General features: G+C 40.8%; 1 protein-coding gene across 20 annotated transcripts in view; it reads left to right on the top strand.

The window, feature by feature from the left end:
* LOC106577870 (immunoglobulin superfamily member 1) overlaps window positions 1–24976 on the top strand; it is a 120121-nt gene that overhangs the window by 65499 nt on the left and 29646 nt on the right. For 2 of the 20 annotated variants that reach the window (XM_045700479.1, XM_045700478.1), the window contains exon 1: window positions 9218–9463. The exons of the other annotated variants lie outside the window; for them this stretch is intronic. The gene's annotated coding sequence lies outside the window, so the exon portion shown is untranslated. Of the gene's footprint in view, window positions 1–9217; window positions 9464–24976 lie in introns of those variants that run through there. 20 annotated transcript variants of the gene reach the window in all.

The following is a 24976-nucleotide window of genomic DNA, read 5'->3' as shown; positions in this document are numbered from 1 at the left end:
TTCAACGTACATTGACAAACCACAGATACTTAGTAACAGTTCACAAAGGTTAAGTTTTGTATGACAGATATCAATAAAACACATCAGACAGTAACTGCTATGTCAACAGGATTAATGGTATAGCCCAGTATCTGGTCTCCTTAGAACTGTCCCTCCCTGGTACGGTATTGAACAGAACTATTTCATCCAATGGCATATATCAATTGTCAACTCTAGATACTTCCATCTCAAGCAAACCCCCTCTTGACTCCACTCCTGGACAGGCTCACTGGAGGGAGTGAGCCTCTAAGGCCAGATATTATCACAGGATAAGTGTGAGATCTAAGAGACCATGGTCCCAGACACTGCCATAAACCTCCCCACAATAAGGAAAAGGAGGGTGTGACTTGCTCACAGACATTGTGGAGACAAGTCATTGGTTCCCCAGTAATCACGCCATCCCTTCACATGGTTTAAGCATAGGTAAAGAGACATTCACATATGAAGACAATATTTCATTCTGTCCTCCTCTCTTGCTGATATTCTGCAGAGCAACAGAGACAAGTAAAAGACAAGTCTGACCTCTTCCCCTCTCTGAGCCCCAAGTGTCTGAGCCCCAGCTAAGGGAAATGTGTAACTGAAAAGACACCAGAGTCCAATGGACACTTTCTAATGACAAGTACCTCAAATAAGCATATTATACTAATAAAACATCTTAATTATCTATGTTACGCAACTAATTCTGATTCATCCACGACATTCCCCTCTCAAGGGACTCCGTCCCTTCTAGAGAATCAGAACAGTAACGTTACAGCAGAACCAGTGTCTAAACACAGGCTTCATCACAACAGAAAAGACAGTCATCCCTCTGTGTCCCCTCTCAACTTAAAAGAAAATCACCAGATTTAAGAACATTCATTCACATAGAACATACATATATTCTACATAAACCAAAAATCACAAAACAATAACTCATTGCATGGGGTTCCTGCACATAACATCCCAAGAAACTCAGCACTGTCTCTTATTACCATCCCCCAACATTTACTAAACACTCTAGCAATTTGTCTGGGAAGGCTATGATACACAGTCACCTGCACGAACCCACGAAGAAAAACCAAAAATGCATACAGTTTATGAGATTCAAAGCTATATTTTCCATAGACAGTGAAAATCACATATTTAATGCATAATGCAGTGCATGCAAGAATGAAGTTTAATAAAATAATCTTTAGTTATCTATCACACTCCAATGGATCAGCATAGTGTGTTGCAAATGACTATTTCCATCCCAGAAACTACAATTAGCATATCTTGTTGTACAAATCCAGGTAGTGACTCCTAGTTAAAATAAAATGTATCCCCTTGGTGCCTAATGAACATCACCCAAGACAAACATCATGATTCCACTATTTATAAGGCAATGCCTATAGATCCAAATAGATTAGGATCATTTTCACTCTCCAGATCAGAGTTCACCCATGGCATTCACCATGGCATGCTTATAATAACCTCAACATCCTTAGTGCATAACAACAATCAAAACAATCTATCTCTAATACATTAATTTCTTCACCCATTTATATATTAACATATTCAACTCAAAATCAATCCTTCAGTTTTAAAATTCATTCAATTTCCAAATAAAATCATAATTAGAACTCAGTTAATTATCCAACCAAAATTTCAAAATGACATTGCTCAGTGATTCAAATTTGTCTTATCACTCAAAGTAAAAACTAAATTTAAACACACATCAATATTAGCAAAATGTCCATTCATTTTAACATCCAGTATAATTATCCCATAATTTCTACTATTAACAATTTTATCACGATTATTCTACAGATCAGTATCTCAATGCATTCTTAATCTAAATAACTATAATTTTACGTGGTGTAGACCTCTACAATCAACCTGATACCCCAAAAGTCTAAACAGTTTTGGGCACAGTTGACCAAACCCCTCTCTCCAGGCACTGATTCTTCTGGCGTCCTCTTCGTTCTTCTTCAGATAACTTTAAAGTTCAAAGTGAATGACCCATTATAATGTCCCAATGTCAATGTTTCACCTTAGATGCCCATTATGTCTTGTCCATTCGTCAACCAATATATCAGCAACATAAGAAAAGTTTAGAACAGCACCTTTCCCCATGCTCACTCCACGTGGACTCCTCTCACACTCCTGAGAGAAACATGAGAGAAAAGCAGTTGATAGCTTAGATCGGATACTGTACACCGGTTGCTGGCTCGGCCATTCCTCTCAGTAGAAATGGTTCGGACAGGGCCATATTCAATGCCTTCGTCACTCCTTCTTCAGCCAATTAGAGGGGGTTTGAGGTACACACACTTTTCGGTCCAATTATCTCTTCCATGCATTAAGATACCGTCTGATGTCACTTTTCATGATAACCTCGAAAGAACAGATCAGAACAACAGTTTAGTTCAGTTCATTCACTACATGATAAATTATTACTTTTACCAATTATTCTTAATACAAATGTCTAAACATTATTCAAAGAAAATAACAACACATTCTATTGAAACTATTCTTTCAAATTGGCTAATACTTCCCATCACAATTTCAACTCCATCGCAGAGCCACAGAATCAGGAAGTTAGACCTATAACCCATCAGGAATAGAACAGAACAAACAACACAACAATACACTCCTTCACATATCACTCAAGGTGTGTAAACTTCAATGCAAATTTCAAAGAACTGAATCCAAACCCTCAAAGGACTGTATCCTCCCCCATTTTTTAACACATGACTCTCAATGAGAGTAATGTATAAAAAAACACTACTACAAATCAAAAGATAAAAGAAAATGTCAAATAACATAACCAAATGCAAATCACAACTCTGAAAACCTCCACAAAGAAAAAATAAATTACCCATATGGTCATAGGAAAACAGACTTCAAGCAGCCTACCCTTAGTGAAAGGCAATGCCCTATATCACATAGGTCCAAAGTCTAAGAACTTTAAATTCCATCATAATTATACATTTCACGAATTACCTTGAAATCAGTATAACAAATGACCTAAAATGTATTATCCAAATGGCTTTCCCATGAGGCTGATCAGACCACACAGGAAAACCCAGACAAAGGTCATAAGTCAAACCACCCCTTCACAGAAATGTTTCATTACTATTTTAGACAACAAAAAAATTTAAACCTCAAACATTTTCTACATGTTGTATCACAGGTTACCCAGAACATTTCATTAACAAAAGAATCCACATCTTTAATTAAAACTCAGGAAAAAAACTTCCATGTGTATACCCCTTTAAGATATCTTAGCACTAAGTCAAATGGGAAACACACCAATCCCACAGGAAATAGAAAAACAAATCAAACATACTATGTTAACAACACAAACAAATAGCAATAACAAATGTGTTGTGTGTGGGTATTATCAAACCCTAAAGTAAAAACAAACAAAACATTTCCAGGCCTTTTCCATTTTGGTAGTTTACAGCCTCAATCTCACTCACCCAAGATTATAGCCCCAGGAAACATTCCAAAGAGAGACAATGAAATCCCCATTTTCCCAAAGAAAAACACAAACACTTCGTTAGCATTCATTATACAACTGATTCAGAAACCCAAAAGTTAACTACAAACAAAACCTAATGATAATTCCACTGTACTCCCTCAAATCATTAGTTTTAATCTGCATCAATGTATATGCATGCTTAATTGACCCTTAGATACAATTATCCTGGTATCATTACTAGACCAATGTCCAACAAATATGTGATAGCTTTTTCCACCTTTGGATTGTTCAGCAATATTTAATCCCAGGCATTTAATAAAATGTAATTTGAGACGTGTTCTCCCATGTCGCCTTTAACATACATACTTCAGTTGACTTTCATCCGTCCTGGAGGAAAGAATCCTACTCAAACACATCAGATAATACAATGTTTCATTAAGTGAAAACAACACCAAAAATAAACAATAAACAGTAAACAATAAACAAACCCATAACCTCTTTCCAGCAATCAAATCATTTCAACCTGTTGCATAAATTTAGTAAAAACAATCCTTGTTTAACAAATCTAAAACCTTTCAAAAAATGTGTGCTGTCTCATCAGCGTAAGAATCAAAACTAACTTTTTTCCACTCATAATATACAATGTTTACATTTCCCCCAAAGGTCAATACTGTTCAGCTCATACATGAATGATCTTCCTTCTGTCAGTACAGGGTCTGAAGTTCCAATGTATGCAGATTATAAAGTGATAAATGCATGCAATTAACAAACAACCTACACAAAAACTCACTACTGTAATGGTTGAGATGACAAAGTTGCTCAGAGACTCATGTTTGCATCTCAATAAAATTAAAATAAAACACCAAACACAGTCTGCATGTTCCTTACAAAGAAAACAACTGACGCCCCTGAGACAGATGTCTATGTATCAGGGGAAAAGTTCCACGTGGTATCTGATTTTAAGTTCCACGGCATCATACTTGATTCCAACCTCTCTTTTAAAAGCAAATGAAAAAGGTAATTCAAATAACCAAATGCAACCTAGCTAATTTCCAAAACATATGAAATTGTTTTACTACATAAGTAACAAAACTATGCTTCAAGGTCTCAGAGCGAGTGACGTCACCGATTGAAACGCTTTTAGCGCGCACCATCTCGGTTACACTCACCTCCCTTACAAAGCTCGTCCTTGCGCTATCTTGCGACTCTACGTCTTACAGGAACGCGCACGCCGGCCAAGCACACGCACAACTGTGATGAATTCGCACTGTCCCTGTAAAATAAAATTAACTCAACCTGCAATTCACTGTACTGTCCTGACATTGTTCCACGTAATGGAAACAGAGTATAATGTTTAAATACATAAACTTCCTTCTCTAATTCACTGGTGTTACCTAAACATTCAAACCAAGAATCAATAACCAGCTTCACATCACCAAATCCTTCCTTCCAGCCAAACATAGCCCAAGCATAGCGCACATAAACAATTCTTTTCTCATCTTTTGTTTTACCCGTAAGCAAAAATATAACCCACTACTCAACCAACGTTCTGCCTTACCTCTATAGTAAGATTAAAACCAAACTTTACAACTTCCTCTTCTCTTTCAGCTTCACACGTATGAAATATCCAAGACTTTAAAAGTAACATGTAAATCGCCATACTTATAAAATACTACATTCAACTCTTTCTCTGTATGTCAGTTCCAGCAACAGACAACGTATTATATCAACATTCCCTCGCTATTATTTTCTAATGAATTAGTCTTTCAATTTAAACTAATCAAGCTATCAAAACGTTACATTTATATCTTAAACAAACGCTAGCAACCGTATCTCTCCAGGCAAAACATATCAATAGTAGAATTATAATCAGTCCCCTGGTGCATGGGCTAGGATAACCCTGGCCTCCTGCGTGGCAGGTGACAATTCTACCCCTGTACCACCAATGCTATTTAAATGAACCAGACTCCCAGCAAATAAACCCATTCACAATTGTCTGTAGTCGTAAAATCAGGCGCGTATTACCGAGACAATTCCCCAGAAAATAGCCCTCTTAAAAAAATCCAAGATTTACACCAGCGATGATTCTCACATGCCAAATGAATAGATTAGCAGTCAAAGAGTAAAATCAACATTCATAGACTAGGAAACAGATCTTGCGCCTTTTAATAAAAGTAGATGTTTTCTCATCGTATTTCAATGACTTTACTTCATCATATTAAAATCAGCCAATGATAAATAGTTTGATGGATACCCTAGGCTTTGTCTGACTTTATCAATTACGTCGAGATTCCATCTTAATTCGCTCCAACTTTATGGAAAACGGTGTATTCAATAAATCCAGCAACTCCTCTCATACTGGGAGGAAAAATAAAATAGTTTCAGACCTTAAGGGCAGTGTTATTTCAACTGTTGTACCCAGACGGGGATAATACAATAAGCATTTATAGTTACATGGTTAGGGTAAGATAACCAAAAGTGGACACACTCCAATCAGTTTCTAGAGCACAATTTCCCAAACATTGTAGACAGTTTAATAACGCTTAAAACCTCATCTTTATCAAATTATCCATTAAAGATACCAACTCAAAACCTACGTACATCTACGAATGGGTGGTTTAAATTGTATCTAGTTATATTCTCAGCATTACTTTCTTTATCAAATCTCTAGTAATCGATTATACACACACATACAATTTATCATATTTTCACAGAATCCATATAAAACGTTAGAAACTTTTAGGTACTCACACAGAACTTTAAGGATCACCCACACAGGATTGGCCCGATACTCACACAGAACTGGTCCGATGTTCACACAGAACATCAGAACATAATTGAAAGGTTACTCACACAGAGTAAACCTACTCACGCTCACACAGAACGCTCCTACAAAGATTACCTAGTGGTAACTTTAACAAAATACTCACAGAGTAACCCTGGGCATACCTGGCTAGCACATTTAAAATAATTAGAATTCACCACCTCTGAGGGTCACTTAGACAGTCACACAGACATTCTCAGAACTAGGTCCTTATTCCAATAGGGCTTCACCAAGTACCATGTTTCACACAGAACACACAGTCACCCTGGCCCCTCACCCCCACAGACCGCACCAATCCCCACTGTGATCAATTCAGTGTCGGGACGGCTCTAGGTCGCCCGCAACCGACCAGTGGCAGAGTATCATTGAGTCCGCAAACTCTCAGATTGCTCTCCTCTGACTCGGACCTGTTTACGTCTCCAAGGTGCCCCCCTCACAAAGGAATACACACTCAGAGCTCACGTAACAGAGGCTTTTCTAAAAACTCGACTTCAAGTGTGTTTTGCTCACCTCTTTCTTTAGAAAAAACTAAGTTCGAAATGTGGTATCCACTCGGCTCGCTGCCTCTCAGATCAAAGGTGGGTCCATCTGTTTCGTTCCCGAAGTGTGGTTTCCCTGAGATCCCAAGTTTGAGGGATCCCTCGTGCACGATTTACCTAGGTCGTCAGGAGCGATCACCAAGTGAAGATTCACATCACATCCTCGTCGCCAAATGTGGTGGCTAATTTCCGCATTACCAAATGAGGAGTTACAAACACACCAGTTCGAGTTAAACTACATCTTTAATACTTAAGATACTTTTGCAAAAGTTCTTGACCCCCAATAATGCATTCTCTCGAATGAATCATTTAATGAGGTACTTGCAGAATGGCTCAGGGATCTTTTATAGCAACGATACAGCCCCTTCAACGTACATTGACAAACCACATATACTTAGTAACAGTTCACAAAGGTTAAGTTTTGTATGACAGATATCAATAAAACACATCAGACAGTAACTGCTATGTCAACAGGATTAATGGTATAGCCCAGTATCTGGTCTCCTTAGAACTGTCCCTCCCTGGTACGGTATTGAACAGAACTATTTCATCCAATGGCATATATCAATTGTCAACTCTAGATACTTCCATCTCAAGCAAACCCCCTCTTGACTCCACTCCTGGACAGGCTCACTGGAGGGAGTGAGCCTCTAAGGCCATATATTATCACAGGATAAGTGTGAGATCTAAGAGACCATGGTCCCAGACACTGCCATAAACCTCCCCACAATAAGGAAAAGGAGGGTGTGACTTGCTCACAGACATTGTGGAGACAAGTCATTGGTTCCCCAGTAATCACGCCATCCCTTCACATGGTTTAAGCATAGGTAAAGAGACATTCACATATGAAGACAATATTTCATTCTGTCCTCCTCTCTTGCTGATATTCTGCAGAGCAACAGAGACAAGTAAAAGACAAGTCTGACCTCTTCCCCTCTCTGGGCCCCAAGTGTCTGAGCCCCAGGAAATGTGTAACTGAAAAGACACCAGAGTCCAATGGACACTTTCTAATGACAAGTACCTCAAATAAGCATATTATACTAATAAAACATCTTAATTATCTATGTTACCCAACTAATTCTGATTCGTCCACGACAGCCAGTAGATTGTCAACTTGATTCATGATGATGACTGCTACCTAAGATTTTGAAAGGATCAGTCCAATCAAAGCTACTGTACATGATTTGACGTCATTTTATCTGTGTCCAATGACCTTGAGCCTTCTTGGATGGGCACTTCTAACATAAATATGGCAGCACCCAAGGGGCTACAATTTTAGAGGTCTACCCTTAGACTTGGTGGTGACGTAGTGTCCCCGTGAGTGACAGAACACTGAGCCAATCACAGCGCAACGCTCCGTATTTTCTGCTGGCTTGCCCCACAACCACAGAAAGCACTGAGCTAGGCTGAAACACCATTTTGGAGCTGCCTTACTCAAGAAAACAAAAAAGAGACCATGGCTCTGTTTGAATACTCAAACTAACCACACGAACCTACTATTTGTGATGTAAGTTGAGTATGTAGTATGCTTATTGGTCATAGTATGGATAGAGTTAGTATGCCAAAAGTTTCTGGATGTCGTACTACATTTGCCGAAATACGAAGTATACACGCAGTGGACACTATTTCCGTACTTTAAGGGCCCATAATGCAATTCTTTAGAAAATGGGTGTGGCTTCACAACGTTTTCAAATTTGAGGAAAAAGGTGGAAAATATTCAGCTGAAGTCCAACGAGAGCGGATACAAATTCATTGCTTTAACTAATTATGTCAAAGCTAAGACAATGTTGAGCAATGTAGTAAAGTAATGACTTTTCAAATAAGTTACGCTACACGTTATTTTGTCTGACAATGTGTTGGCTACGCTATCGTTACGAACCACATAGCGTATCTTTATAGCAGTATAGTTCGCAAACGCACTTTTGTATATTGCGCTGTAATGTACAATTGACCGTATTTTAGCGCCCAGGTCAAAAGTAATATGAATATCATTGTAAAGTTCGATTTCTCCCCTTTCCAGCAAAATCAATGACGAGACCTTCATGCCGCCCGTCTCTGCATGATTAAAGAAGGCAATGAGCTCTGTCGGGTCTTTTTAAAAATAGCGGATGGGGAAGCGAAACCTAGTGAAAGGGAAGGGAGAGATAAGCCATGTGGAAAAATAGCTTTTTCACCCGATCTGTCCAACTTATCACCTCTAAAATCTAAATAAAACACTATAAAGAGTTTATATGTGTCATTGCATACCTATTTGAAGGTTTGTGTCGAATTTGAATCGGGCTTTTAGGGCGGTGCTAAAGTTATCTTCAGAAGTAAACAGCGGCTGTCGCGGCTTTTGAGAGTCATGATGGCTTCCAATGATGATGCAAAAAGGAATGCATTCAGTTGTACAATTGACTAGGTATCCCCCCTTACCCTGTCCCTTTCTTGTTTTTAATGCGTGCTGTACATTACGTTATGACACGTCACAATTTAACGAACAGCGTCTGAGGGCCCATGTCAATCAACGCTTGGATAGAAACACACCACAGATTGTGATGCCAACACAGTCGCTACAGTCGCATTAGTTTTCATTGCAGCCTCGTTTGAATGTAGCCTCGCAAATTCATACGGAATGGGGTAAGTCAACAGTAGGTACTGGTATGTTAGCTAGCTACCTAGTAAGTTGGCTACTAATACCACAAACTTGTCTACATGCTATCTACCTAACTACCCAACATTTATTGACTTGATTATTCACATCATTCTTAGCTAAGTGGTATAGTCTTTGTGCGTTTTCAATGAACATAAATTCGCTCAGGCTTTCTACTTTAATTTTAGAGCACTCTGGTCTGAGTGTGCAAGAGCGCAGAATAATTGATGAATTTGCGAAAGCTCAACACCCGTTGAATATGGCCGGTGTCAGTAAACATTGGCAAAAAAGCGTCATTAAACTGTTACCAGCAACAGTTAGTCACCAATGCTCTGGATAACATGAAAACAGCCTAACTAGTTCCGCTGTGGTGAGTACAATTGTCAGAGTGAAGTGTTCTCTCATTTGTGCCTGGAAGTAGCTAGCCAGTAAGCTTGTGATGTGTGCTTGACTGCCGTTGTGATGGTCAGAACACTTGTGATGAACACTTGTGATGGTCAGAACGGCTGAACGCTCCGACTTCAAGCATCAACTTCCAGTAGACAGGCATAGCGCTACGCAAGTATGCTCAACTGAAAGGATACTGTTCGTTTACAGTATACTTAAATTACTAAATAGGAAAAAAAAGCAAAAAAAAGAAACTTCCATTTTTTAGGACCCTGTCTTTCAAAGACAATTCATAAAAATCTAAGTAACTTCACAGATATTCATTGTAAAGTGTTTAAACACTGTTTCCAATGCTTGTTCAATGAACCATAATCAATTAATGAACATGCACCTGTGGAACGGTCGTTAAGACACTATCAGCTTACAGACGGTAGGCAACTAAGGTCACAGTTATGAAAACTTAGGACACAAAGGAGGCCTTTCTACTGACTCTGAAAAACACCCTGCTCATCTGCGTGAATGTGCCTTAGGAATGCTGCAAGGAGGCATGAGGACTGCAGATGTGGCCAGGGCAATACATTTCAATGTCCGACGCCTAAGAAAGCGCTACAGGGAGACAGGATGGACAGCTGATGGTCCTCGCAGTGCCAGACCACGTGTAATAACACCTGCACAGGATCAGTGCATCCAAACATCACACCTGCGGGACAGGTACAGGATGGCAACAACAACTGCCCGAGTTACACCAGGAACGCACAATCCCTCCATCAGTGTTCAGACTTTCCGCAATAGGCTGAGAGAGGCTGGACTGAGGGCTTGTAGGCCTGTTGTATGGCAGGTCCTCACCAGACATCACCGGCAACAACGTCGCCTATGGGCACAAACCCACCATCGCTGGACCAGACAGGACTGGCAGAAAGTGCTCTTCACTGACAAGTCGCGGTTTTGTCTCACCAGGGGTGATGGTCAGATTCACGTTTATCGTCGAAGGAATGAGCGTTACACCGAGGCCTGTACTCTGGAGCGGGATCGATTTGGAGGTGGAGGATCCGTCATGGTCTGGGCCCTGTGTGTCACAGTATCATCGGACTGAGCTTGTTGTCATTGCAGGCAATCTCAACGCTGTGCATTACAGGGAAGACATCCTCCTCCCTCATGTGGTACCCTTCCTGCAGGCTCATCCTGACATGACCCTCCAGCATGACAATGTCACCAGCCATACTGCTCGTTCTGTGCGTGATTTTCTGCAAGACAGGAATGTCAGTGTTCTGCCATGGCCAACTAAGAGCCTAGATCTCAATCCCATTGAGCATGTGTGGACCCATTGGATTGGAGGGTGAGGGCTAGGGTCATTCCCCCCCAGAAATCTCCGGGAACTTGCAGGTGCCTTGGTGGAAGAGTAGGGTAACATCTCACAGCAAGAACTGGAAAATCTGGTTCAGTCCATGAGGAGGAGATGCACTGCAGTACTTAATGCAGCTAGTGGCCACACCAGATACTGACGTTTCTGAGTTTATGTAGTATGTAGTATATACTATGTTAGTATGGGTATTCGGACTCAGCCCATGTGTCACATCCTGACCAGTAAAAGGGGTTATTTGTTATTGTAGTTTGTCAGGACGTGGCAGGGGTGTGTTTGTTTCGAGTGTTTCGGGGTTTGTTGGGCTATGTTCTGTTTTGAGAGGGGTGTTTGTTTAGAGTGTTTCGGGGTTTGTTGGGCTATGTTCTATGTTAGTATATTTCTGTTTATCTAGTATGTCTAGTTCTATGTTTAGTTAATGGCGTTGACCTTCAATTGGAAGATGTTGCTCCTAGTTGCTTCTAATTGAAGGTCCTATTTAAGAGGGGTGTTTTTCTGTGGGTAGTTGTTCTTTGTATAGCCTAGTTGCCTTACAGGACTGTTTCGTCGTTGTTTTTGTATACGTGTGTTTTGTTTCGGTTTTCCTTCTTTCTGCCTATTAAAAAGAAGATGAGTATACACATTCCCGCTGCATTTTGGTCAAATCCTTACGACAACCGTGACACCATGTTTATATGCGGCTTTATTAACAATGCTATATTTTTTACAATGTTTGTAAACTGATATGACACATTAATGCCAAAATAACATGCAAAAAGGCAAGCTCCCCCCAAAAAAGAAAAATTATAATAATATTTGCATTTAATTTATTTTTGCTAAAAATGTGAGGCTCATAACAGGTTCTGCCCCACATTGTCAGGCCTGTCCAGTACTTTAAAAATATCCTCTCCTGTTGTCCTGGTTTCCAGTGGTTTGCAGAAGAGGATGTCTTCCTTAATTGAGCCCCCATAACCGTAACGGACATAAACCAGGAGCTGTGCCAGGCCCGCCACGTCTGTTGACTCATCCAGCTGTAACACAACAAATGTAGAATTACTGATGCTGGCATTGGATGTGCTCGTGGAAGCAGAACAACTTGTGTCATCGACAGGTGCAGGTGTAGTACTGCTCGTAGCTATACTACCAGTATACCAGTATAGCTGCTATGTGTTTCTGGACGCGGGCCTTACTTTTAACCATTTATCAATGGCAAACAGAGTGAGCAGCAGCTAATCAAATCAAATGTATTTATATAGCCCTTCTTACATCAGCTGATATCACAAAGTGCTGTACAGAAACCCAGCCTAAAACCCCAAACAGCAAGCAATGCAGGTGTAGAAGCACAGTGGCTAGGAAAAACTCCCTAGAAAGGCCACAACCTAGGAAGAAACCTAGAGAGGAACCAGGCTATGAGGGGTGGCCAGTCCTCTTCTGGCTGTGCCGGGTGGAGATTATAACAGCACATGGCCTAGATGTTCAAATGTTCATAAATGACCAGCATTGTCAAATAATAATAATCGTAGTAGTTGTCGAGGGTGCAACAAGTCAGTAACACAAGAGTAAGTGTCAGTTGGCTTTTTCATAGCCACGTTTGTCTACATACGGACCGTTAGTGGAATTCCCGCGAGAGAGTGACGGTTAATGTGGACGTGGATGTTATGCGGTTAATTATTTGACTAGGCTACCTTTATTTGACATTGTTGTTATTTCGCTGAACACTAGATGGTTTAACAACATTTTTGGCAGTGAAACGAGGCTACTCAGGTGAAGAAAAAAAACTCACCCAAATGTATAGCCCCGTTGGAAAATATAAATGGACTGTTTGAAAATGTGAAATTTTTTATTTGGCGTACCCCAGTTTGGGAATACCTGGTTTACACTTTGTTCAGTCACCTGACGTTTTAGAGAGACAGTGTACAATTTTCAATGTAATGCAACTCAATAGGAAAATAGTGTTTTTACACAGTGTAGAATCCTAATATTCCAGAAAGTACAGCAATTTCAATGACAGGTATTCATATACACATTTTAGCTTTTATAACAAACCAATGTCTCTCCATTGTTACATATTAGTTTCCCGGGCACAATATGTGCTTCAAAAGTAGCTAGAATTCATATACAGTGAGGGAAAAAAGTATTTGATCCCCTGCTGATTTTGTACGTTTGCCCACTGACAAAGAAATGATCAGTCTATAATTTTAATGGTAGGTTACTTTCAACAGTGAGAGACAGAATAACAACAAAATAATCCAGAAAAACGCATGTCAAAAATGTTATAAAATGATTTGTATTTTAATGAGGGGAATAAGTATTTGACCCCTCTGCAAAACATGACTTAGTACTTGGTGGCAAAACCCTTGTTGGCAATCAGAGGTCAGACATTTCTTGTAGTTGGCCACCAAGTTTGCACACATCTCAGGAGGGATTTTGTCCCACTCCTCTTTGCAGATCTTCTCCAAGTCATTAAGGTTTCAAGGCTGACGTTTGGCAACTCGAACCTTCAGCTCCCTCCACAGATTTTCTATGCGATTAAGGTCTGGAGACTGGCTAGGCCACTCCAGGACCTTAAAGTGCTTCTTCTTGAGCCACTCCTTTGTTGCCTTGGCCGTGTGTTTTGGGTCATTGTCATGCTGGAATACCCATCCACGACCCATTTTCAATGCCCTGGCTGAGGGAAGGAGGTTCTCACCCAAGATTTGATGGTACATGGCCCCGTCCATCGTCCCTTTGATGCGGTGAAGTTGTCCTGTCCCCTTAGCAGAAAAACACCCCTAAAGCATGTTTCCACCTCCATATTTGACGGTGGGTATGGTGTTCTTGGGGTCATAGGCAGCATTCCTCCTCCTCCAAACACGGCGAGTTGAGTTGATGCCAAAGAGCTCCATTTTGGTCTCATCTGACCACAACACTTTCACCCAGTTGTCCTCTGAATCATTCAGATGTTCATTGGCAAACTTCAGACGGGCATGTATATGTGCTTTCTTGAGCAGGGGGACCTTGCGGGCGCTGCAGGATTTCAGTCCTTCACGGCGTAGTGTGTTACCAATTGTTTTCTTGGTGACTATGGTCCCAGCTGCCTTGAGATCATTGACAAGATCCTCCCGTGTAGTTCTGGGCTGATTCCTCACCGTTCTCATGATCATTGCAACTCCACGAAGTGAGATCTTGCATGGAGCCCCAGGCCAAGGGAGATTGACAGTTCTTTTGTGTTTCTTCCATTTGCGAATAATCGCACCAACTGTTGTCAACTTCTCACCAAGCTGCTTGGCGATGGTCTTGTATCCCATTCCAGCCTTGTGTAGGTCTACAATCTTGTTCCTGACATCCTTGGAGAGCTCTTTGGTCTTGGCCATGGTGGAGAGTTTGGAATCTGATTGATTGATTGCTTCTGTGGACAGGTGTCTTTTATGCAGGTAACAAGCTGAGATTAGGAGCACTCCCTTTAAGAGTGTGCTCCTAATCTCAGCTCGTTACCTGTATAAAAGACACGTGGGAGCCGGAAATCTTTCAGATTGAGAGGGGGTCAAATACTTATTTCCCTCATTAAAATGCAAATCAATTTATAACATTTTTGACATGCGTTTTTCTGTTTTTTGTTGTTGTTATTCTGTCTCTCACTGTTGAAATAAACCTACCATTAAAATTATAGACTGATCATTTCTTTGTCAGTGGGCAAATGTACAAAATCAGCAGGGGATCAAATACTTTTTTCCCTCACTGTAGGTCCAATATAAGCTCTATATCAATCAATATAACACATTATTTTCTGGTGGTCCTAAATTTCATGTGCTGATCCTAACTTTTTGGGAGCACCAGTGTTAGTAATGAAAAATGGCATACTATTGTCACATAGGGTTAAAACAGTACCATAGTGAACAAAGAAATTGTCTCTCCTCTATCAAGGCACAAGGCGAGACCCAGATGCAGGAGGCAGATGGTTGGAGTCTTGCAATTTACATCTAGATGTTCCCGCTAGTGGAACACCGCTCAAATATCCAATGATAGGGCGTGGAGCGAATTACAAACTCCTCAAAAATCCCAAAACTTCAATTTTTCAAACATATGACTATTTTACACCATTTTAAAGACAAGACTCTCCTTTATCTAACCACATTGTCCGATTTCAAAAAAGGCTTTACAACGAAAGCAAAACATTAGATTATGTCAGGAGAGTACCCAGCCAGAAATCATCAGACACCCATTTTTCAAGCTAGCATATAATGTCACAAAAACCAAAACCACAGCTAAATGCAGCACTAACCTTTGATGATCTTCATCAGATGACACTCCTAGGACATTATGTTATACAATACATGCATGTTTTGTTCAATCAAGTTCATATTTATATCAAAAACCAGCTTTTTACATTAGCATGTGACGTTCAGAACTAGCATACCCACCGAAAACTTCCGGTGAATTTACTAAATTACTCACGATAAACGTTCACAAAAAACATAACAATTACTTTAAGAACTACAGATACAGAACTCCTTTATGCAATCGCTATGTCCGATTTTAAAATAGCTTTTCGGTGAAAGCACATTTTGCAATATTCTGAGTAGATAGCCCGGCCATCATGGCTAGCTATTTTGACACCCACCAAGTTTGGCACTCACCAAACTCAGATTTACTATAAGAACAATTGGATTACCTTTGCTGTTCTTCGTCAGAATGCACTCCCAGGACTTCTACTTCAACAACAAATGTTGGTTTGGTTCCAAATAATCCATAGTTATATCCAAATAGCGGCGTTTGTTCTTGCGTTCAAGACACTATCCGAAGGGTGACGCGCCGGCGCGTATCGTGACAAAAAAATTCAAAATATTCCATTACCGTACTTCGAAGCATGTCAAACGCTGTTTAAAATCAATTTTTTATGCGATTTTTCTCATAAAATAGCGATAATATTCCGACCGGGCGACGTTGTTTTCGTTCAAAGACTGAAAATGTAAAATGGACTCTTCACGTGCACGCCGCACACCCGTTTCATTGTTCTCAGATCGACCACTATCCAAATGCGCTACTGTTTTTCAGCCAGGGACTGCAGAGTCATCATTCAACGTTCTGGCGCCTTCTGAGAGCCTATGGGAGTCTTAGAAAATGTCACGTTACAGCAGAGATCCTCTGTTTTCGATAAAGAGGCTATAGAAGGCCGAGAAATGGTCCGAGAGGGCACTTCCTGTTTAGAATCTTCTCAGGTTTTGGCATGCCATATGAGTTCTGTTATACTCAGACACCATTCAAACAGTTTTAGAAACTTTAGGGTGTTTTCTATCCAAATCAAACAATTATATGCATATTCTAGTTTCTGGGCAGGAGTAATAACTGGATTAAATTGGGTACGTTTTTTATCCGGCCGTGAAAATACTGCCCCCTATCCTAAACAGGTTAATAATCCAAGGGGTAGGCAAGAGAATGGTCGTGGACAGGCAAAAGGTCAAAACCAGATCAGAGTCCAGGAGGTAAAGAGTGGCAGACAGGCTCGTGATCAAGGCAGGCAGAATAGTCAGGCAGGCGGGTACAGAGTCTAGAAACAGGCAAGGGTGAAAACCGGGAAGACTAGAAAAAGGGGAATAGCAAAAGGAGTACGGGAAAAACACGCTGGTTGACTTGACTAAACATACAAGACGAACTGGCACAGAGAGACAGGAAACACAGGGATAAATACACTGGGGAAAATAAGCAACACCTGGAGGGGGTGGAGACAATCACAGGAACAGGTGAAACAGATCAGGGCATGGCAATCCTCACCCGGATGCTTTAGCCCTCGGGGCAGAGCCGGGGAGAAAGGTTAAAGAATAGAGAAAAGAAAGAAGGGAAAGAGACAAGCTATTGGAGAAGAGTGTCAGCCCCGTATGTACACTCTCTGTTTACACTTGTTGACTTTCTCTTGGAGAAGTGGTATGACTAAACAGGTTGTTCCTTCCTACTCTGTTTTCCATGGTCCTATGCTCCTTGCAGAATCTATTAGACAGAGAGAAAGTTCATCGTTGTAAAGGTCCTTTAGTGAAAGACTGTAACAGTTTATCCTCAGCTGTTGGGTTGTCTCTAAGGACACACGCGTGCAAGCATGCATGCATGTGTGTGTGTATGTGCGGGTGGATGCATGTAAGTGTGTACACGTGTGTGTGTGTTTGTTAAGTGGGTGGAGGCTGAAGTTGTTAAATTTACTTGGTGATCAGTGGAACAACTGAAATTAGCTGGGTAGTATTGAAACCTGACAACTTAGCAAAGGGCCTACAAGCATCTATTCTATTCTCGTTCCATCCTCTTTTCCTCCAATAAAGAGGAAGGAACCAGTGTGAGATCATGCAGTTTGGGGCCATGCAGAGAGGTTGGTCAGAAAATAAACACGCCTTTAAACGCTACTATTTTTTGTCACAGCATTTGTTCATTTCTGTAGAATGAGTTAGTGTGTTTGTGTATGAACACTAATTACCTGATTTACTAAACCTTTGATGGAAAAAAGGAATAAGACATGCATGTACAGTTTTATGCTTTAGTTTTTTTGTGTTTTATTCCTTATTGATAAAACAGTACAAATGCTTATTAGTCCGTAATTGAAACTACCACAAAACGGCCACCTTACCACTTGCTGTGGTATACAGCTGAGGAATGTTGCTAGGGGAATGAATTAATGTACAATGTTTGTTTACACTGATATTGTTAACAAACATTGTCATGAAATAACAGTATATTCTGTGTTATATTTTGAATTTATATAGCACTTTTTTACCAACTGATGTACTCAAAGCGCTTTACATAGTAGGGGGAAACTCACCTCATCCACCAGCAATGTGTTGCACCCACCTGGGTGATGCAAGGCGACCATTTGTGTGTCAGAACGCTCACCACACATCAGCTATTAGGTGGAGAAAGTATTCAGAAAGTATTCATACCCCTTGACTAATTTCACATTTTGTTGTGTTACAGCCTGATTTCAAAATGTATTAAATTGTTTACTTTTCTCACCCATCTACACACAATACCCATAATGACAAAGTGAAACATGTTTTTAGAAATGTTTGCAAATCTATTGAAAATGAAATAGAGAAATATCTTACGTAATTATTTACACCCCTGAGTCATTACTTTATAGAATCATCTTTGAAAGCGATTACAGCTGTGAGTTATTCTGGGTAAGTCTCTAAGAGCTTTCCACTCCTGGACTGTGCAATATTTTCCCATTATTATTTTTTAAATGATTCAAGCTCTGTCAAATTCGTTGTTGATCATTGCTAGACAATCATTTTCAGGTCTTGCCATAGATTTTCAAGTAAAGTCAAAACTGTATCTCAGCCACTCAAGAACATTGACAATCCTCGTGGTAAGCAACTCCATTGTAGATTTGGCCTTCTGTTTTAAGTTATTGTCCTGCTGAACGGTGAATTAATCTACAGGGTCTGGTGGAAAGCAGACAACCAGATTTTCTCTAGAATTTTGCCTGTGCTTAACTCTGTTTATTTTTTATCCTGAAAAATTCCCCAGTCCTCGATTGCAAGCATACCCATAACATGATGCAGTCCCCACTTGAAAACATGAAGAGTGGTACTCATTTTTAATGTATTGTATTGTATTTGCTCCAACCATAACACTTTGTGTTCAGTACAAAAAACGGTATTGCTTTGCCACATTTTTTGCAGAATTACTTTAGTGTGTAGTTGCAAACAGGATGCATGTTGTGGAATATTTGTATTCTGTACAGGCTTCCTTCTTTTCACTCTGTCAATTAGGTTAGTATTGTAGAGTAACTACAATGTTGATCGATCCTCAGTTTTCTCCTATTACAGCCATTTAACTTTAACTGTTTTAAAAACTCTCCATTGGCCTCATGGTGAAATCCCTGAGTAGTTTCCTTCCTCTCCGGCAAGTTAGTGAGGAAGGACACCTGTATCTTTCTAGTGACTGGGTGTATTGATACACCATCCAAAGTGTAATTACCAACTTCACCATGTTCAAATGGATATTCAAGTCTGCTTTTTTTTTAAATTTTGCCCATCTTTGAGAGGCATTGGAAAACCTTGTCTTGTGGTTGAATCTGTGTTTGAAATTCACCTCAACTAATGGGCCTTAGAAATAATAGTCTGTGTGGGGTACAGATATAAGGTAGTCATTCAAAAATCATGTTAAACACTATCATTGCACAGATAGTGAGTCCATGCAACTTATTATGTGACTTGTTAAGCACAATTCACTTCTGAACTTATTTAGGCTTGCCATAACAAAGGGGTTGAATACTTATTGACTCAAGAAATGTCTGCTTTTCATTTGTAATTATCCCAGGGGGTATTGTGTGTAGGCCAGTGACAAAGCAACTCAATCTAATTAATTTGAAATTCAGGCTGTAACACAACAAAATGTGGAAAAAGGCAAGGAGTGTGAATACTTTATGAAGACACTGTATTATGCCAATTAGTAATGAGGGGGATGATTAGGCAGCTATGATGGAAGGGGGCCAGGTTGGGAATGTTGCCATGACACCAGGGTTAACATCCCTAGTCTTACAATAAGTGCCTTGGGATTTTTAATAACCACAGAGAGTCAGGACAACCGTTTAACTTCCTATCAAAAAGACAGCACCCTAAGCAGGGAAATGTCACCTAGACTGCCCTGGGATCTCCTTAGACCAGAGAGAAGAATGGCCCCTACTGACCCTCCAACACCACCTCTAGCAGTCTCCCATCCAGAGATAGTCCAGGGCCGACCCTGCTTAGCTTCAGAGGCAAGACAGCAGTGGGATGAAAGGTGGTATGCTGCTCGTACTGTAGCTGACAACATGTAAAGTGACTTGTGACAACATTAAACTACACGTGAAAATATTTTAGCACATGAAAACATGATCTCGTGAAATAAATGTGACAACACAATTTCAATGTGATACCATGAAACTAAACGTGATAAAATTTTCACAACTAAAACAGCAAATTTCAATTTTCAAGTTTACCATTTTTTCACATGTGAAAATGCAATTCTACAGAGAGGTTTTCCCATGTGAAAATCTTTCACACGTGAAATTGTTGCAGTTCACATGTGAGGTGTAAACGTAATATTTCTCTCGTGAAAAGGTGCCGCTAATATTAATTTAATACATGTGAACATATGGTTTCAAGATTTACCTCACGTCTCTTGTTTTCACATGTGAAAATGTCAGATCAACATGTGAAAACAGTCTTTTTTGCAAGGGATGTAATTAAATGGTGTAGGAGTTTTAAGGTGAGTGACATGCTGTACATTTGACATGATCACTTCAATATGACCCCACCTGGGATTTGAAACTCACAACCTCTAAATTTGGGGTACGCTGATATTTCTGCTGTGCTAACAAGTCTGTACTTCTGCATTCTCAGATGTCCCCCACAGATGATTTACCTATACATCTCTGCACTTTGCAAAATAATGCCATCTGCACTGATATTTTACTTATCAGTTAATCTGACTATTCTGTCATCATTGATTTAATTGACTGGATTCAGTAATTTGAGGGTTTTCTGTATAATTGTCTAATGTTGGTGGGGCATATTATTCTGTTTTAATGTTACTCCTGAATAACTATGATAAATATAATAGGTTTTATTGAGTGTATTTTTAAACAAAGCTGAGATTTACAGTAAAGTTCAACATTTAGGAATACAGGTGAAATCAGTTATTGACACAGAAACGGTGCCGTGGAAGATTGGAATGCCATGAACCAAGAGATTGTTAGTTTCAATCAAATCACATTTTATTGGTCACGTACACATATTTATCAGATGTTATTGCGGGTGTAGTGAAATGCTTGTGAGGACATGTTGCATTTAGATTAGTTGTTTATTTAGTCACATGCATAAGGTCACAGATGTAATTGCAGTGTACACTGAATTACTTAAGCTCTGAGATCCAACAGTTCAGGTGTAAATGAAACAATAATAAAAATAAATAAAATAATATAATATATACATATTTACAACTGTGACAATGAAAAATACAAATGTCCATTAGGGTGTGGGCAGGGTAATTGTCGGTATCAGGCTGTGATGCAGTTGACATACTAGGCTGTAATGCAGCCCGACAGCATGCTATTGATGGTGCTCCTGTAGGATACTGTGAGGCGCCTTGGAAAAAGGCCGAATTTCATAAGCCTCCTGAGGTTAAAGAGTTGCTGCCGAGCCCTCCTCACCACGGTGTCCATGTGGTTTGACCATTTCAGCTCCTCTAACATATGTACGCCAAAGAACTTTACGTTTTTGACCGTCTCTACTGCGACCCCATTGATGAGGATGTGGCATGTCCAACCTGGTTCCTCCTGAGGTCTGCAATCAGCTCCTTTGTTTTGCTGAAGGTGAGGGAGTGGTTTTTTATATGGCACCACACTGGCAGAGTGCCTACCTCCTCAATGTATGGTGTCTCGCCGCTGTTGATAATCAGGCCTACTACTGTTGTGTCACCAGTGAACTTGATGATGGAGTTGGAACTGTGTGTGGCCATGCAGTTGTGTTATTACAGGTAGTACAGCAGTTGACTGAGGATGCACCCTTGTGGGGCCCCTGTGTTGAGAATCCGTGTTGATGAGGTAATGTTGCCTATCTTCACCACCTGAGGGCTGCCCGTCAGGAAGTCCAGGACCCAGTTGCATAGGGAGGAGTTCAGTCCCAAGGCTGTGAGTTTTCTGGTGAGCTTAGAGGGCACTATAGTATTGACAGCCAAGCTGTAGTCAATAAACAGCATCCTCACATATGCATTCCTCTTGTCCAGGTGGGTGAGGGCTGTGTGCAGTGAAATGGCGATTGTGTTGTCCGTGGATCTGTCGGGACAGTCGGGGAATTGGAGAGGGTCGAGTGTGTCGGGGAGGGAGGATGTGATGTAGTCTTTGACAAGCCCCTCAAAGTATTTCATAATGATGGAAGTGAGTGCAATGGGTCGGTAGTCATTTAGTTAAGTTACTTTCTCTTTCTTGGTCAAGTGGATATCTTGAATAATAATAACAGTATAAATAAACAATCACAATGTAATCATGTCAAAGTGTGTCAAATATGAACGTTGAAAACACTGTGACTGTGTGACGGCCCGGGGACATCCTAACGACACATTTTAGGGCATCACCTGTGAAATGTAGTGTTAAAAATATCTACATCTGAAACTTCATATGAAATATCATCACATGTGAAGTGTTCTAAAACCAAATGGTTTTCATTGATTCCACATGTGAAAGGTTATGTGATCACATGTGAAGATCCATGTACACAGCTCTCAACCACCTGGAAAAGAGGAATGCATATGTGAGGATCGGAAGGACAGAGAAGCTATGTCTGGTAAGACGAGGGGTGGGGGTGTGTGTCCGTTTGTAAATAACAGCTGGGGCACGATTTCCAATATTAAAGAAGTCTCAAGGTTTTGCTCGCCTGAGGTAGAGTACCTCATGATAAGCTGTAGACCACACTATCTACCAAGAGAGTTCTCATCTATATCATTCGTAGCCATCAATTTACCACCACAAACCGATGCTGGCACTAAGACCGTACTCAACGAGCTGTATAAGCCCATAAGCAAACAAGACAATGTGCATCCAGAAGCGGTGCACCTAGTGGCCGGGGACTTTAATGCACGCAAACTTAAATCAGTTTTACCAACTTTCTACCAGCATGTCACATGTGCAACCAGAGGGAAAAAAACCCTACACCACCTTTACTCCACACACAGAGACACATACAAAGCTCTCCCTCGCCCTCCATTTGGCAAATCTGACAATAATTCTATCCTCCTGACTCCTGCTTACAAGCAAAAACCAAAGCAGGAAGTACCAGTGACTCGCTCAATACGGAAGTGGTCAGATGACCAATGACATTGAGGAGTATACCACCTCGGTCACCATCTTCATCAATAAATGCATCGACGACGTCGTCCCCACAGTGATCGTACGTACAGATCCCAACCTGAAGCCATGGATTACAGCAAACATCCGCACTGAGCTAAAGGCTAGAGCTGCCGCTTTCATGGAGCGGTACACTAATCCGGACACTTATAAAAATCTCGCTATGCCCTCAGACGAACCATCAAATAGGCAAAGCGTATAGGGAGGAGGTCAGAGACCTGGCAGTGGGGTGCCTGTTCCAGGGAACAGGTGACTTGGAGTGGGTCTAGGGTTTCCGGGATGATGGTGTTGATGTGAGCCATGACACAAGATGGCACCGGAGAAGAAGGCCTACGTTTTACGTGTTCCTAACCAATTGTGTTTTTTGTTCGTTTCTTTGCGTTGTTTGTAACTTATTTTGTAACTTATTTTGTACATAATGTTGCTGCTACGGTCTCTTATGACTGAAAATAACTTCTGGACATCAAAACTGCAATTACTCACCACAAACTGGCATACTCCTTTTTATCCTTTGAGTCCGACGAGCCCGATGTGAATGACATACTGCTTTCCCGGGAACAGGCCCAGATCCCCGTCATTTGCGTGAAGAGAAGGCAGAGAAAAAGGGGCCGGAGGGCAGGCTGCCTTCTGAGAATTCGTGGGCTATGGAATAAACCCCCACTGCCTTCCATTCTGCTAGAAAACGTGCAATCGTTGGAAAATAAATCGATGACCTACGCGGAAGATTAAACTACCAGCAGGACATTCAAAACTGTCATATCTTATGCTTCACGGAGTCATGGCTGAACGACAACATTATAAACATACAGTACAGCTGGCTGGTTATACTCTGTATTGGGAGGATAGAACGGAAGAATCTGGTAAGACAAGGGGCGGCAGACTATGTATTTTTGTAAATAACAGCTGGTGCGCAATATCTAAGGACGTCTCGAGGTTTTGCTCGGCTGAGGTAGAGTATCTCATGATAAGCTGTAGACAACACTATCTACCTAGAGAGTTTTCATCTGTATTTTTCGTAGACGTCTATGTACCACCACAGACTGATGCTGGCACAAAGACCGTACTCAATGAGCTGTATTCGCCATAAGCAAACAGGAAAAAGCTCACCCAGAGGCGAAGCTCCAATTAGCCAGGGACTTTAATGCAGGGAAACTTAAATCCATCTTACCAAATTTCTATCAGCATGTTAAATGTGCAACCAGAGGGGGGAAAAAACTCTGGACCACCTTTACTTCACACAGAGAGACGCAAACAGGTAAAGCATCAATACAGGACTAAGATTGAATCATATTACACAGGCTCGTACTACACCGGCTCTGACGCTCATCGGATTTGGCAGGGCTTGCAAACCATTACAGTCTACAAAGGGAAGCACAGCCGAGAGCTGCCCAGTGACACGAGCCTACCAGACGAGCTAAACTACTTCTACGCTCTATTCGAGGAAAATAACACTGAAACATGCATGACAGCACCAGCTGTTCCGGAAGACTGTGTAATCTCGCTCTCCACAGCCGATGTGAGTAAGACCTTTAAACAGGTCAACATTCACATGGCCACAGGGCCAGACCGATTACCAGGAAGTGTACTGCGAGCATGCGCTGACCAACTGGCAAGTGTCTTCATGACATTTTCAAACTCTCCCTGTGCGAGTCTGCAATACCAACATGTTTTAACCTGTTGAGGACAGACGTTCCGCTTAGCGGAACCCCGTTCCGCCCTGCGGAACCCCTAGCCAACAGCCAATGAGCGTCGCACGGCGCGAAATACAAAAACCAACTAAAATGCCACAATTCAATTTTCTCAAACAATGAACTATTTTACACCATTTTAAAGATAAGACTCTCGTTAATCTAACACATTGACCGATTTCAAAAAGGCTTTACAGCGAAAGCAAAACATTAGATTATGTTAGGAGAGTACATAGAC

This window comes from Salmo salar, chromosome ssa18 (assembly GCF_905237065.1).
Source record: "Salmo salar chromosome ssa18, Ssal_v3.1, whole genome shotgun sequence".
Lineage (NCBI taxonomy): Eukaryota > Metazoa > Chordata > Actinopteri > Salmoniformes > Salmonidae > Salmo > Salmo salar.
This window is presented reverse-complemented; position numbering and strand designations above follow the sequence as displayed.